Here is a 15,212-nt window from a genome sequence, read left to right on the forward strand (position 1 = left end):
CCATTGTTGGTGGACATGGCCAGTGACCTGCACTCTACGTACAAGGGTGCTTGATTCGCACTATTCATATTTGAGAAAAGCAAGATGAGTATCTCCAAAAGATCAACCCTCCATAGATTTCGAACACCTGTACTACATATTGTCACTCCCATATCTACTCTTACACTATCTCCAAACTCTCACTAGGCCTGAATATGTCACTCATCAAAACATTTGTACTCTCTTACAGACATACTTCTCCCTACTCGGTCTGTCTTTTCACTCCTATCTTTTCTTATGTTTACAAATTCTATTTTAATTGTATTGATCCCAAGGTTTAGTTATGTCGCTAAACAAATTTACAAATGTAATTCCTTGATTGGTCTCTCCACCACAGGTGCTTTTACTTATACTGAGTATGAAAGCACTGCTGTAGTTAGTTTTTAGTACGCTTTGCATATCACCCATAAAACCCATAAAACTGTTTCCGATAACTCATGTAAGCTTGAGGTAACTCTATTTATATAATGTATCCTTCCTTATTGATATTTCGCATTTATACTTGTATTTCCAATAGAACTTATTAAAATGTCTTTGAAAACAAAGAATATTCCCTTTAAGTACCAGGGGCTGTGCTATCCTCATTGCACTAGAAGACCCGACAGGATGATGTTCCAATGTCTCACGAAAGAGATACTTTATTGACTCGAGCTCTTGTGAGTCAACCAGTTACCAAGCAATACCGAAGGTGCTTCATCACAGTCTCTAATGTGAACAATTTGTGCCAACACAACACGTCCGAAAAAATAACATACCTGAATAATAAGGTGTTCAGAGGAACCCCGTGGAGCGTGAAACATATCTATCCATTACTCTGGGCAAGATTCAAGAGCGCAGCTAAAGCTATCTCCAGTTACATGTCCATTCAATCAAAGAAATTCCAAATATGTATCATTTGTTTCAGGAAAGGCTGGCAATCTGATAGAAGGAGCCGAGGTTTATGTCTTGAAACCATGGCCCTTGCCCAAGGATTCATTAGAAGTCCAAACTTCCCTTGGATAGACCATTAATTCCTGAAGAATTTGGCAAGAGTTCTGAACAAAGTACATGCTTCACAAGAACTAATCTCATGGGCTCTCGTCTTCACAAAGGACAATGAAGTGCTTAGCATATCCACTTAAACATATCATGCACTTTTAATCACAACTGATTCACTGCTAACCAAAGCAAACAATGGTTTGTGACTTCAATAATGGTTGCAAACATTTGATGAATTGCGAACACCTGAGTAGAGGTGTTACCTGCTTACAAAGGGGAAGCAGTCCCCTTGGAGCATCTTCCCCTATAAGAATCATGTCAAGCAGCTTTGGGAAGGGGGTGGGAGCACGGAGTAGTTATCTGGACCCCTGATGTGTTCCCAAATTGGCAACCTATTTTTAATTTTTAAAAGCAGCACCTCTCCGTTTAATGGACATGGGCTGCTTAAAAAAATGCAAACACAGGCACAGAGGTCTGCTGCCCCTTTGAGTCTTCCATCCCTGCATTCATAGCCAATCACAGGGGTTACAAATTGTCACCTGCCAAATTAATATACATGAGGAAGGTGATTTTGTGATCCATGCAAATGGATAATTTGGGATGCGACCTATTAGTTATTAGATGGCATTGGACATTGCATCCCTTTTCGATAACCATTCGGTGTTTAATTTGACCATCCTGGTTTGCGAATGAGGATTGCAGTCAGGCTATTTTCCCCGCTAATAAATCTCCCCAGCCCTGGCTATCTCTAACTTGTGTTCAACATCTCAAAGTTGCCTGGTAGTCCTCACCGTCATTCACTGAATCCAGTTCACCTTTGTCTTAATTTGACCAAAACAGTGGAACTCTCTTTGCTATTCCATGTAGTCTTCCCCCTATGTGCATATGTTTCTAATTTTGTTGAAGGAACTTAAATACCTCTCCTTTCTCATGTTAAGTATTATTCTGTATAATGTTGCTGCTATTTGTACCTTTGTAAAATATTATTTGTTCAAGTTTCTGTTCAGCACCATGGTGAAACCAGACTATACAGCCAGTAAACTAAAGGAAAGAAGAGGGATCCATGCAATGGCATATGTCCCATTAACATGGGCGCTAGAATTAGGCACGAGAAACAATGTATTTTGGTAGGGTTTTGGGGTCAACAAAAGTCCTGGTTAGTCAGACGTCTTTTTGACAATACCTATAGAGATGCACCCAGTCTGTTTTACTAAAACATGCACATTCTGTTGGCACAGGACAATCTCTTTCTTGGGCTGAAAAACATCCTCAATTTTAGGGCACACCAACTGGCAAACTCGGCCTTTCTTGCTCATATATGACTGCACACCTTTGGTGGCTTTAGGAAGTATAGATCCTATAAAAGCTGAATTCTCTATGCTTTCTGAAAAAAAGTGGGAAAATAAGCTGTTGGCTTCTTCAAACAAAATGAGCCTAAACTCAGTGTTATTAGCAGAAGCTCAGAGACTCAATTAAGCATATTTTCAAAGGTACTGTGATCATCAAGATCTTGCAACACTGCATTAATGATGCGACCTTTAATTTTCCTTTAATGAGTTGTTGAAAGATGGAGAAATATTGTACGCTTTTCAGTTAAGGGCAAAGATTTGGATACAAACCTGCTGACAAACTCTTTTAAACAGCCAAATTCCTCAGAGACATCTTGTGATTTGTGTACTGCATAAATGAGGTTTGCTCATTAGTTTGGGAATCCTGCATTTACTTCATAGCATTATTACATTTTAGTTGCAGGTGTATAGTTTGGTCTCATGTAAACCTGGTGGTCCACACAGTCAAAACTTTGACCACACAAGAGAAGAAGCAGATGCTCTGGGATTTGTGATTAGTGTCCTTTGAATGATCAAACCCCATGCAGTGTACTTTGAGGCGGCAGGCGAGTTACCTGGTTGAAGGTCTCTTATTGTGCCTGTTTTAGCAGACCGTCGAAAATTAATAGGTCTCACACTCAGACATTTACATTGTGTACTGATTGTTTCCCATGCATACAGTTTATCCATGCACACATTGTTGCTAAACACATATATTTATCAATGATGCCTCCCATGCATGCCAAGAGATTTGGTGTCTGTTCTAGGAGGTAGTTTTTAGGTATGGGTTTTCGGTAAGGTGATTTGATGTACTACTTGTTGAAATGTTGTCAGAAAGCACTAACCTTGTAGTCTGTATCCAAGAAGACGGATGCCTGTTTCTGCAAAACATAGGCTTGCTAACCTCAGACAAATGGAAAGAAGGATGGAATAAGATAGAAATCCGAACACCATGGGTAAACTTATGAACAAGTGCTTTAAAAATGGCCTCTTCAAAATGGCCTCCATCATTTCCAAATAACATGAACATTCAATGGAATTATGGACTTTTTGTGTACCCTTCAGAGATCAGAATCCTTTTGCCAGGCGTCTCTGACATTTTATGAGCTGTGCTAGCCTTTCCTTTACTTGAATGTATTCAAGTCAAGCTAATTTGGTTAATTATGACACTCCGGCACTCAGTGGGCCAAAGATCAAGGAAATGTGCATCTCCCTTCAACTGTACCTGGAGAACTCCACCCGTTGATGCTGAAAAAAGGTATATAAAATGCTGTTTAACGTTTAATATGAATGATATACTGAAGCTCTGAGAATTATTTTTTTCTCTCTTCTCTATAGTTGTAGAATATGACATATTTAGAAGCTTGTTCAGATCGTTTATTTCCTTCCCGAGATTGCTAATCCCACATGCTATGAACTACAGAGACCATTGCTAAAGACGTGATGGACCAGTCACTATTTAATTCCTTGACTGGATAAATAGACGGTTCAGCCCATGTCACAAGAGTCTCTGTCATCTTCCAAGTACTTCTTACGCAGACCAGATTAAACAACAGCTTCCTTCTAGGCAGCAACCATGGGCACTGGGAAGAACAAGTTCTGTGTAGAGGCATCCCATATAATCCTTGAATTTAATAATAATGTAACCTGATATGTAAAATCACAAAAGCCAATAGAAGTCATATTCACATTGTCTCTCTTGTAGAAGTCCTAAGCAATCATATTGCCAGCATCTTTATTCATATGAAAACGATCCTGAAACTGCCTGAGTTCCCAATACCCAAAGCATTACTTATTAGGCTTGTAGAGCATTTATAGAACTTCAGCTGTATTCTTCTATGAGGTTGATGGTTGTGTACATGATGTGAGAATCTGGACATCAATGGTTTTTACAAAGGAGTCCCACATGCCTCAGCCACATACATAGTTGATCTGTTTGACAGACTACATAGCGATCTGTTATTTCAAAGAAACCTTTCACTCAACGCAGTTAAACGCCAACTTAAATCTATTCGAAAAGCCGATATCTTCACTCAAATGAACTCAGGATGTAGACCAATGCAAGTAGAAACATATTTGTTCATACAAATGCATACGGCTATCTAACAGTGTACACGAACGGCTGTTCTAGAGTCATTCAACATTCAATGCCTGGTAGAGAGTGGAAAGACCCATAGTCTGGGTTTTCAGCATGGCGGCACACAACTGCATCCCAGGCCAATGTAATTTGTTCTTGTGGCAGCTGCCTAACCTGTTTTTGAGTTCTATGTTGCCTTTTCAGGAGCTTACAGTCCCAGTACTCTCAACTCAAAATATAATTCAGTAAGCCATTAGTATCTCCTTAAAGGTGATATGATGCCACCCCACCATCTAGAATTCTTTGAGTGGAAAACTATGAAAGGGAGTACCTGGGTCAATCACTATGAACACCACAATGATTGCAGGATTTCTGTCAAAGGTCACAAAGTGTGTTAACTACAGGTATACCCATTGATTGAAGTTTTATTAGGTGTATGAAATGAGCTAAAACTCATAGGGGCAGATTTACTAATATCTTGCGCGGTGACTGCATTGCGTGAGAGAGCAGGACAGTGCCATATCCTCTAAAATACAGCACTGGTGCTCTCTTCTGGAGAACTGGCACACACTTTTGCAAACACAGGCACCTTTGCAGCATAGTTTGAAGGTGTGTGCGAGTGAGTCTTGCATAGGTTTTCTAATCTTCCATTACAAAATGCCATGCCTAGACCTGCATTTAAAGTTTTGCGACTTTATATGTCTGCTCCAGAGTGCAGCACACATGCACAGATGGAAAAGTATAGAGAAAACACTTTTCTCCTATGCGCCTGCCTCAAGGAGGTGTATTTGTTTGGCACAAAGCCCTGCCTAGGAATGTTAGTAGATAGGGCTTTGCCATGGGACACCCCCTGGAAGCAAAATTGCGCTGTAAAGTTAATTGCAGATCAACAGCTTGCGAAGACGCAGTCATCAAAAGTAGGCCTGGGCGGTAAATTCCGCTCCGCTCAATCAAAAGTGCTGTAAACCACTGCAAAGTGTTGCAAAATCTGGCCCATGTTTCAATTACTAAATTAACTCTTCGCCTATATCATCAATTGTGACTGACATTTGTTGATGGTGACAGCTCAAAGGCCAAGGATATTTTAGCGTGAAATATGCTGTGCAGTGGGACAGTTGCACTTTTGCAAGACATTTTTGGGGTGCTCCAACAGTGCGGAATGCTGTTGTCCTTACTGCACAAAATGCAGGCTTCTCAGAAAAGCAGCCTTTCAGTAACAACAAAACAGCAGGCTTCGTCTTTCCCACAGAAGCTCCTGATCTGAGAATAACAGTTTCTGTCTCCTGTTCCTTGGGGAGAGTGCTGACATGCCTCTGGAAGAAGGCTGAGCTTTCATGCGCAGGGAACTGTGTTTTTTCTACAACCTATATAATGGCACATTATACAAAATAGCTAAGAGGGTGGTATTTTCGAGACAGCAAGTGAGCTTTTCTGGGCTGAAGTGTACAAGAAAACAGATGGATTTATGGCTGTATTTCTGTTTCTCGTGAATAGGAACCGTTGTTCTCTAGCGCTGCAAAACCACCCCGAGCAGCCAATCAGATGCATGCAATACTTATTTAATAATCACAAAATTAGCTGCTGTGTCGTCTGCTAACAGGAGGTGAGTGAAAGACGTAATTTGAGAAGGGGAAGAGAAGGGAGCGCCCCCTCGATCAATTCACGCTGGCCAACAATAATATTCCTCTCTGGGAAGGGGGCTAGTAGGCCTGAGCAGATTCAAAGTGGCTGACTTTCTGGCTGTAGCAAGCTGGTTGCCCTCATGAGCCTTATAAACAATGTTTTGATCAGTCTTAGGTCTGAGAAGTACAGAAAAACAGGCTCATCATCTACCAGGGCAGAATTTTCCAATTGTAGCTCACTGAATACAAAAGTTGAGCAAACTCAGCTTGTGACGCCCAGGCTCTGAAGAGAGCGACCCAATGAAGGAAAGTAAAAGTCCCCCTCTTTCTTGAAAGTGCTGCTGCTGTGTTTGTATGCTAACTGCTGAAAGAGTTTGTATTGCCTCTATAAAGTGAGGTTATGTGAGTGGAGAGGAGGTGATAATACAAGAGCCAGATATACAAGGGCTTTTTCGGGGTTGCAAATCGGTCCGTTTCGACTTCCAAAAAGTTTATTTTAATGTACAGAAGGCAAATTGATGTTTGTTAACTTGTTATTGAATCGCAATTTGCATTTGCGATTCGGGATTTGGAAGGGACGTGTTTAGGGCGTCCCTTCCAAATACTGAAGCACAGTAGTATGTATACTAATGTTTTGTTACGGAATACGGGTCCCAAAACATTAATTCTTTCCCACCCATTCAAAAGTGGTGGTAACCCATTCACAAATGGTAAGGGGTCCCCATTGAGAATGTATAAAAGAACGCCCACGCCTACTCTTAAAAAACAAAACGTAACGTTTAATTTCCTTTTTTTTTAACACATCCAGTTTTCCTTTAAAGAAAACGGGCTGCATTTAAAAATAAAAGATTGCTGTATTAAAAAGCGATCACAGACATTGTGGTGAGTTCACCCAAGCAGGTCACAATTCCTGGGGTGGCGGTGATTCATAGTGGGTCGCAAATTGTGACCTATCTCATTAATATTCATGAGGTCGGTCATTTTGCAACCAACTAGGTAACGCACATTTTAAAATAAGTTTCTTACATTAGGAATTGCAATTAGGAAATTGGTATTCATAACGTTTGTACCCCTGCTCCTTAGTTTCTGTACAGCAAGTACAGCAGCCAAAACAACATTAAACAAAAAATACGTATTTTCCATTAACACAAGGGAAAAAAAAGTACATCACAATCCAGCCAATCGGCTGCCACACTGCCATTCAAAGCTCTGCGGACACACTTTTTCATCCTCTTGTTTCCTTCTAAGATGGTTCCAGGGGCGCCTCCTCCACTATCAATCAATCAATCAATTAGGCGTTTGTTAAGCGCGACTACTCACCGGTAAGTCTCTCAAGGCGCTGGGGGGAAGGTGGAGCATTGCCCCACTGGTTTCTCACAGTGCGAGAAGCAGAAACATAAAATGGTAATAACTACCATTTTATGTTTCTGCTTCTCGCACTGCGAGAAAGCAGAACAGAAGGTTTTGGTTGCGGGTGGGCGGATTTGCAGGGCTACTCTGAGCAGGGCTGGGCAGGGGAGGAGTGATGTGCCCACTCCTGAGGGCGCATGACTGGTTTGGTTGGCCCTCTGGGGCTGCCCAAACCACTCATGCTCACTCTGTCCTTTCCGCAATGCAGGCTGCAATGCAGACTAACTGGAGAAAATGGCCTCCTCGTAAGCCACTGGCTGGGCGGCGGCCCCACCAATCACAATGCTGCCATTGCAGTGTTGTTATTGGCTTAGGGAGAGGAGGGATGCTGCTTGCTTCCTGTTCAGAGCAGGTGCCGTGCAGGACTGGTGCAGAGAAAACGTGGGACCTGGCCTGGCCGGCGGTTTTTTCTTTATTATAAACCCCCTCCTCCCTGCCCACCCCCGGCTGGAGCTGGATGGTTTATGCATGATATGTTGCTGTTTGTGATGTGACATGTCCCACAAGTGTTGAAAGCATAAGTTTGTATAGTTTAAATTTGGGGTTCATGTTGTTTGAGGTTTCATGTTTTTCCTGTTTTGGTGCTCTGGGCATGTCTGATGGGAGACAGAAGCATTCGGCCTGAGGCTCTGTGAGGAGTTTTCACAATAAGCCTGTTTCCCTTTCTGTTGGTAGTGAGCATCTTCTCTGGTATACAGCAGGAAGGTGCTGGTGGTTTCTGACATGAAGATAAGGAATTATGTGCGTACCTTCATTTTCATCACTGCTCTGATCCTTTGCCGCCACAGGTCCTCTGAAGAGGAATCAGCCCCAAAAGTAGCCAGTTATCTCAACGTTCATTTTGTTTTACTGTTGTACACGGAGGTGAGTAACCACCTATCCAAAAACTTCTGTTGGGGGGACAAGTAATTTCTCATTCATGAAATAGATCAAGTTATGATTACGTTTATTGATAAAGTTTCAAAAGACCTAAAGAAGGTTCTGAAAGGGCCCGACACATTTCAGAAAGGATGCTAGCCCCTTAAAAATGTTGGAGATGGTCAAAAGCCTCAAAGAAATGCACTTACAGATTGCCCGTTTTTTCAGAGCCGAACCCAAGTTTGGTGATTGAGCATCTTCATAGGTGTGGACAGCTACCCAGGGAATGATGTCTCCTGGCCCATTACTCAATAAGCTGAGCAGACACATCCAGACCTTCGCATAGCTAGACAACGCACAAATAAAAAAAATGTATGTTCAAGATGTTTTATTGAATTTTATAATATGAACAACAGACAATACAAAAAGAGCACCATGAGCAATACAAAGAAAAACACAAAATGATATAGTGACAAAGTGATAAATGTGCCTATTTAATGACAATTGGAAAATACATTTAAAAAAAAAAAGGAATAGAGAGAAATGCCCTTGCATGAAATCTTAATAGAATTACTTCAACTTCAAAATTCTTAAATAACAATAAACTATATAAATATATATATATATATATATATATATATACTAGTATAACTTATCTATAAATATGGAGTAATGTATTCATCAATCGGTTTCCACAATAAGTTTATGAGTTAAGGACTACACCCTACAAAGTCAAATAAACTCCTCTTCTGGTCAAAATAATCCATGACAACCATGCATGGATTGATAGTAATGAAACATTTTTCCAATGAGTAGTAATTCATTTTAAAGCAGCAGATATCAGAATGTCTAAAAGTTTGATATTTAAATAAGACCTATTTATAGACTGTGATAGAGATTTACAAATCAACATTTCATATGTAATATCTGAAATGTTAAAGATTTTTGTGATAACAACCCAAACTTAGTTCCCATACTTAGAGATAACATTGCATTCGTAAAACATATGTCTTAACAAGCCTGAATTTAAATTACAATGCCAAAAAGTATGAGAGTTTGACATTTTTGCATTGCATAGCCTTAAATGAGTCCATAAACAATTAAACAAAATGAAATAATTATTTTGGTATAAAGAAACAGAAAACTAGCCAGAAGTATTAATCAACCATATTTTCTTCCATAAATCTTTAGAAAGAGATATACCTAGTTCTTTATTCCAAAAAGTAGAGAGATACATAATATTATCTCCCGTAGAATTGTTGATTTTTTAAAAATAAAACTTCAATACAGCATGTGAGGAAAAAGCTATTGTTTGAATATAAATCTCCAAATCAGATGTGACCTTTAAAGGAACATTGGGGCATATTTACAACTAAAGTAGTGGAGCACTGCGTTAAGCCAAGAAAGCGAATGCAGCACTCCGTCACTTTAGAAACGCAGGGCTGCACCGTATTGACAACAATACGGTGCAGCACAGCATTTCTCCCTGCACTGGCGCTAAATTTTCCTGCCTAGCACCAACACAAGCACCCTTGCACCATATTGCAAGGGTGCCTGCGTTGTTGGAAATGATTGTTTATGTACAGGAAGGAACAATCAAATGGTGATTTATAACTTCTTTGTGTACTACTTGTGCTGCACACATAGAAGCTGCAACTCGTCATCTTTAAAATTATTGTTTATGTGCAGGAAGGGACAACTTCCTGCACATAAACAATCATAGATTGCATTTTGCTGTTTCCTTGTGTGCTGCACAATGCAGCACACATAGGAACAGCAAAAACGAGGCAAAATACATCATTTTTCCTTGTTTCACCTGTTTAAGACCAGGTTTTCCCTGGTCTTAATTTTGAAGCTGCCCCAATTCGCTGTTGCAGCGGAACGCCCACCCAACACCCATTGCCTACACCTTTCACGCTAAATATAGCATGAACGTTTGCCTTATTCACAAGGTGGCGTTAATCCATGTTAAGTAGCTTAACTCCGCCTTGTGAATAAGGCAAAGCCCTATCACCACAGGAACGTCGATAAAAGTGACGTTCCTGTGGTGATAGGGGCTTGTAAATACGCCCCATTGTTTGGAAAAAATCACCGGATGGAGTTACACAACAGTTTATATTTAGAAATATCTGAGAAGGGTAAAAGAAATTTCTGTACAATACATCAAAAAGCAAAAAAAACATTATTATGATATACATCTTTTAAGTAAAAAATACCAGCTTTTATCCATTTCAGTTGTATGCGTACACACTATGTCCTAAGAAGTAGTAGAGGAAAATCATATCCCTAACTACAGGTATGCCTGCCATTAGTTCATTCTGAAGGCATCATTTTGAATTAGGACAAGTAGATTGACCACACATCTATGTTCCCCTTTTTTTAACAGTATATCATCTGCAGCGGCAACCATTAATTCATTTCATGGTACCAGGCTGCCTCAGCCAGTTCTAAGTCAGCAGTAGTGACCATATTTCGATTATATGGCACTGATACTTTGATAAAGTAAGCAATATTTTCTATGCTAGCACAAACGGGTGAAAGTGTTGACATTACTTGACTCTTCCTTGGAGGTGCACAAACTTGATATTTGCACTCTGTGATTTTTCAACCACTTTTATGTTTGCACACGGGGTTTCCTAGTTCTTTGTTTTCATAATTTCAAAATAAATTGTTTGTTATGGATAGGTAACATATTGTATCATGTCTATATAGGAGTCCTTTGTCCCAGTTATTATCTACTTGTCCTGAAGATAGTCTGATGGACTACAGCTGAACAGACCGAAACGTCGACTTCATCTTCTATTCCTCAGAAATGTTGTTATTCTGCAGCACTATGTACAAACATCCAGAGATTTTTTGCTTTTGATTTAATTGGAATAGATGTTTAGTCATGCACTGTTAGGTTAATTAGATTTGACTTCTTTACATGACTAGTTGCTGAGTGTTTTATCCATTTGTACTCCAATTTAAATACAAAACAAGATATATTTTTCAAATTACTAGGTTCTCCCGTGTTTTTCATACTTAGATATAATTTTTGTTTGATGTTGTCTAATGACACTTTGGTGTTTGTTCCGGAAGGACTAACCCCTTGATTTATCTGCGACTAACAAAAAGTTTATTGCAAATCAAATCTCTTGCAGGCTCCTTTTACCGTCTTTATCCAGGATTGGCAACATTTTGTAGTATGCTATAGTTTCAGTGAAGGGTTATACCATAACTATACTTTTGAGGTATGTGAAATATGATTTTGAAAAAGAGTGTCATGGTAGTAATATTAGTTGTGTAGTATAGTGGACCTTTTAGTTATTCCAAATAAATTTTGATAAAAGTTTATCCACGTCTTTATAAAACTTAAGTGGAAGTTGTGTGAGTATCATAGAAGGGAGGTAAAATATATTTGGAGCAATAACCATGTTAACAGAATCAACTTTCCCTGCCATATTATCTCATTGTTGGGGAGCATAGCAGATGTAGAATGAGCATTCATAAGAAAACATTCTGTTTTATTAGTATTTAATAACGTACTAAGAACATTCTTTATTAAATTCAGCAGGAATACCATCCGACCAGTGAATTTACGCAATGTAAGGGATTTAATGGCGGACTCAACCACTTCTATGGCAATTGGTGCATCCACTTCTTCTTTGACTGATTGAGACATTTTAAGTAAGCCACACAACTCTAAATAATTATCAATATAAGGAGTATCAGTAGATGGAGGATTACTGTATAAAGCTAAATAATAATTACAAAATTAAGTGATATCTTCGTGAGATAATGCAATCTTACCATTTGGACCATGAATTGCAGTAATTTACATCTTTTGTGATGCAAAGATAATTTTCTAAAAGTCTTCCAGACCTGCTGGCACTGAAATAAAATTTGGCTTTAGTATTATAAATGTTTATGCCTACCATCTTACTTAGTATGGAGTTTAATTAATTACAGAGTTTTTGTAATTGTAGTTTATATTTGATATCACTATATTCATACGTTGCTATTTGCTTATCCAAATCTTTCATTTTCGAGTTAAATGACTTATAATGTGTCATAATGGGTATGATTACACCTCTGATATATGCCTTAAAAGCATCCCAATGATTTACAGTTGGCATAGAACATTCAGGATTAAAAGCAAAAAACTCATGAATTGCAGTCAACAGTTTTGGTATATTTTTTTAATTAAGGACAATATTCCGATTCATCCGCCACCTACACTGAGATTGGTATGTGGAGTTGAGTTGAAAAACACACAAAATGAGAGCAACCAAACTACCAGAGAATGTTGAACTGGCCTCCTCCCATCTTGGAAAAAATGCAGGCAGCAGTCTGCATGCAGTGTGCACTGTACCCTGTACTGTATATAGTAAATCTCTCACTTTTGTCAACCATAATGTAGATACTACATGTCTATCCATCATGTAGAAAATTCTTAATGCTAGATCAACTCGATCACCTGAAAACGTGCTGGACTTATCAACCTAGCGATATTTTCACCAACCTGCAGTCAAATATCTTGTTTGTCCTTACACATCCAGTGGCTATCTCTGATGTTTGTATGTGGAAGTCCAAGCGTCGCGCTAATCTACACTAGCATACATCAAGTTGATTCATTAGAACACACAGCAGGTATGCACATCTACTAGCGGGTCATTATTTGAAATGAGTTTTTAGAGTTCGCAGATTTCAAAAGAGATATTATATATTTTTTGTAGATTAGCGCGACGCTTGGACTTCCACATACAAACATCAGAGATACCCACTGGATGTGTAAGGACAGACAAGATATTTGACTGCAGGTTGGTGAAAATATCACTAGGTTGATAAGTCCAGCACGTTTCCAGGTGATCGAGTTGATCTAGCATTAAGAATTTTCTACATGATGGATAGATATGTAGTTCCTACATTATGGTTGACAAAAGTGAGCGATTTGACTATGTATTGGCACTAGATTAGCACTGTTGACAAGACACAGCCTGGCTCATGAGTTAATCAGCATCTAACACTAGCAACAGGTTAACATGTAGCATTACGTTGATTTAGGTACATTTTGTTGATGATACTGGGATGGTATCACAGATGTTCACATGGACTTATATCACATTCTCGTTTTTGTTCTAAGAGCATTGAGTTTTGAGTACCATTTTCCATTTCCAACAGTAGATTTCACACTGTTTTTTTTGCGTTCAGGTACATTAAGCACTGAAGTTATGATTGTACGGGCAGTGGTCTTGAATACATGTTTGTGCACCACACATATTTGTCATTTGCAATTTAGTTTTACATGCATTGTATAATTTTGTGTGAATCTTTATTGATTGATTTTGCACGTTTAGTATATTGTTGACTTTGCAATTCCTGTTTCCCCAATGACTTGACAGTATGATAGTATCACACTAATATGATAAAGTGGCATCCCCCAAAGTGTTGCAATTTTAACATGTTTAATTTCCTTCATTGTTTAGACATACATTGATTTTATTTATGTTCCAGGAAACTTCCCCTGATGAAGGGAAATCCGTTTTCCCGAAATGCATTGGGCTCCGGACTCTATGAAATGTATTACTTCATGAATACAAAGACTTTGTAAATATGTGATTTTCTCAACAATATGTTGTTTGGATATTGAAATGGTGAAACATATAAATGTATCTATTTAGACAGACAGTCGACAATATAGATGTATTTGAATATTATGTGATGCACATTCAGAAATAATGATGTAATTGTTTCTCAACTATGAAACACGATGGTTCTTTCAGATAAAGAAATTGCTTTTGAACAAGGAAATAGTTGTTTATCTTTATTAATTTCAAGTGGAAAACAGTTCCCTAGGGTACAGTGCACACTGCATGCAGACTGCTGCCTGCATTTTTTTCCATGATTTACACTGTGTTAGCCAACACGAGTACGTAGTGTAGCACCCCACACAGATAATTAGATTAGTTTGTATATAGCAAGACTACACGAGAGACTAGAGAGTGCACCTCTTTTCATCATACTTGCTCCTCCCATCTTGACAACTGGCTTCCATGGGTTGCCAATAAGGTAGACCTTTATAAAAAAGCCTCAAGCAAGCGGAAATCCCCAACAGTTCCGTGGTTCTCAGAAATCCTCAGAGCTAAGAAACAAGAATGTAGAAGACAGGAGAGATGTTGGAGATCAAACTATAATGCAAGCGAGCTCTCCAACTACAAATCTCTACTATCTGATTACAAACATCTGTTTTTTACAGAGAAGCGCTCCTACTATGCCAAGCAAATTGAGGAGGTAAAAAACTCCACTATGGAACTTTTTCAGGTAGTGACTAAATTGTCTGCACCCCAGAGAAAAACACGAAAGAGCATTCACAGGCTTTTTGCGATTCATTAGCGCAACAGTTTAAAAATAAGTGGGGCAAATTTATGTCACCTTTGACTATATGACACGATCAGAGATTCGTGCCTCCGTAAATCTCTGTCCCTCTAATTCTCCAATCTTTACAGAATTCAAACCAGTCATCATTGATAAGAATATAACTCTTATCAGACAGGTCAAATCGGGCTCTCCTCATGACCTGCTGCCACCCATGATGTTTAAGCAAGCCCCTGAGATTCTTGGCCCTAGTTTAACCGCTATCTTTAATTACATGTTTACCCAGGGCGTCTTCCCTTCTATCTGGAAAAGGGCATCAACCTTACCCCTCTTGAAAAAATCCAGTCTTGATCCAACTGAACCAAACAGTTACAGGCCCATCTCAAGTCTTCCTCTGCCAGCCAAACTGGTGGAAAAAGTTATGAATGACCAGTTAACACTCAATCTGCACAAGCACAATTGTCTAGATGAGACCCAGCTTGAATTTAGGGCAGAACACAGAACCAAATTGGCCCTGATAAAAGCTACAGACAAATACAGTGC

Source organism: Lissotriton helveticus, chromosome 5_1, assembly GCF_964261635.1.
Source record: "Lissotriton helveticus chromosome 5_1, aLisHel1.1, whole genome shotgun sequence".
In the NCBI taxonomy this organism is placed as follows: Eukaryota; Metazoa; Chordata; class Amphibia; order Caudata; family Salamandridae; genus Lissotriton; species Lissotriton helveticus.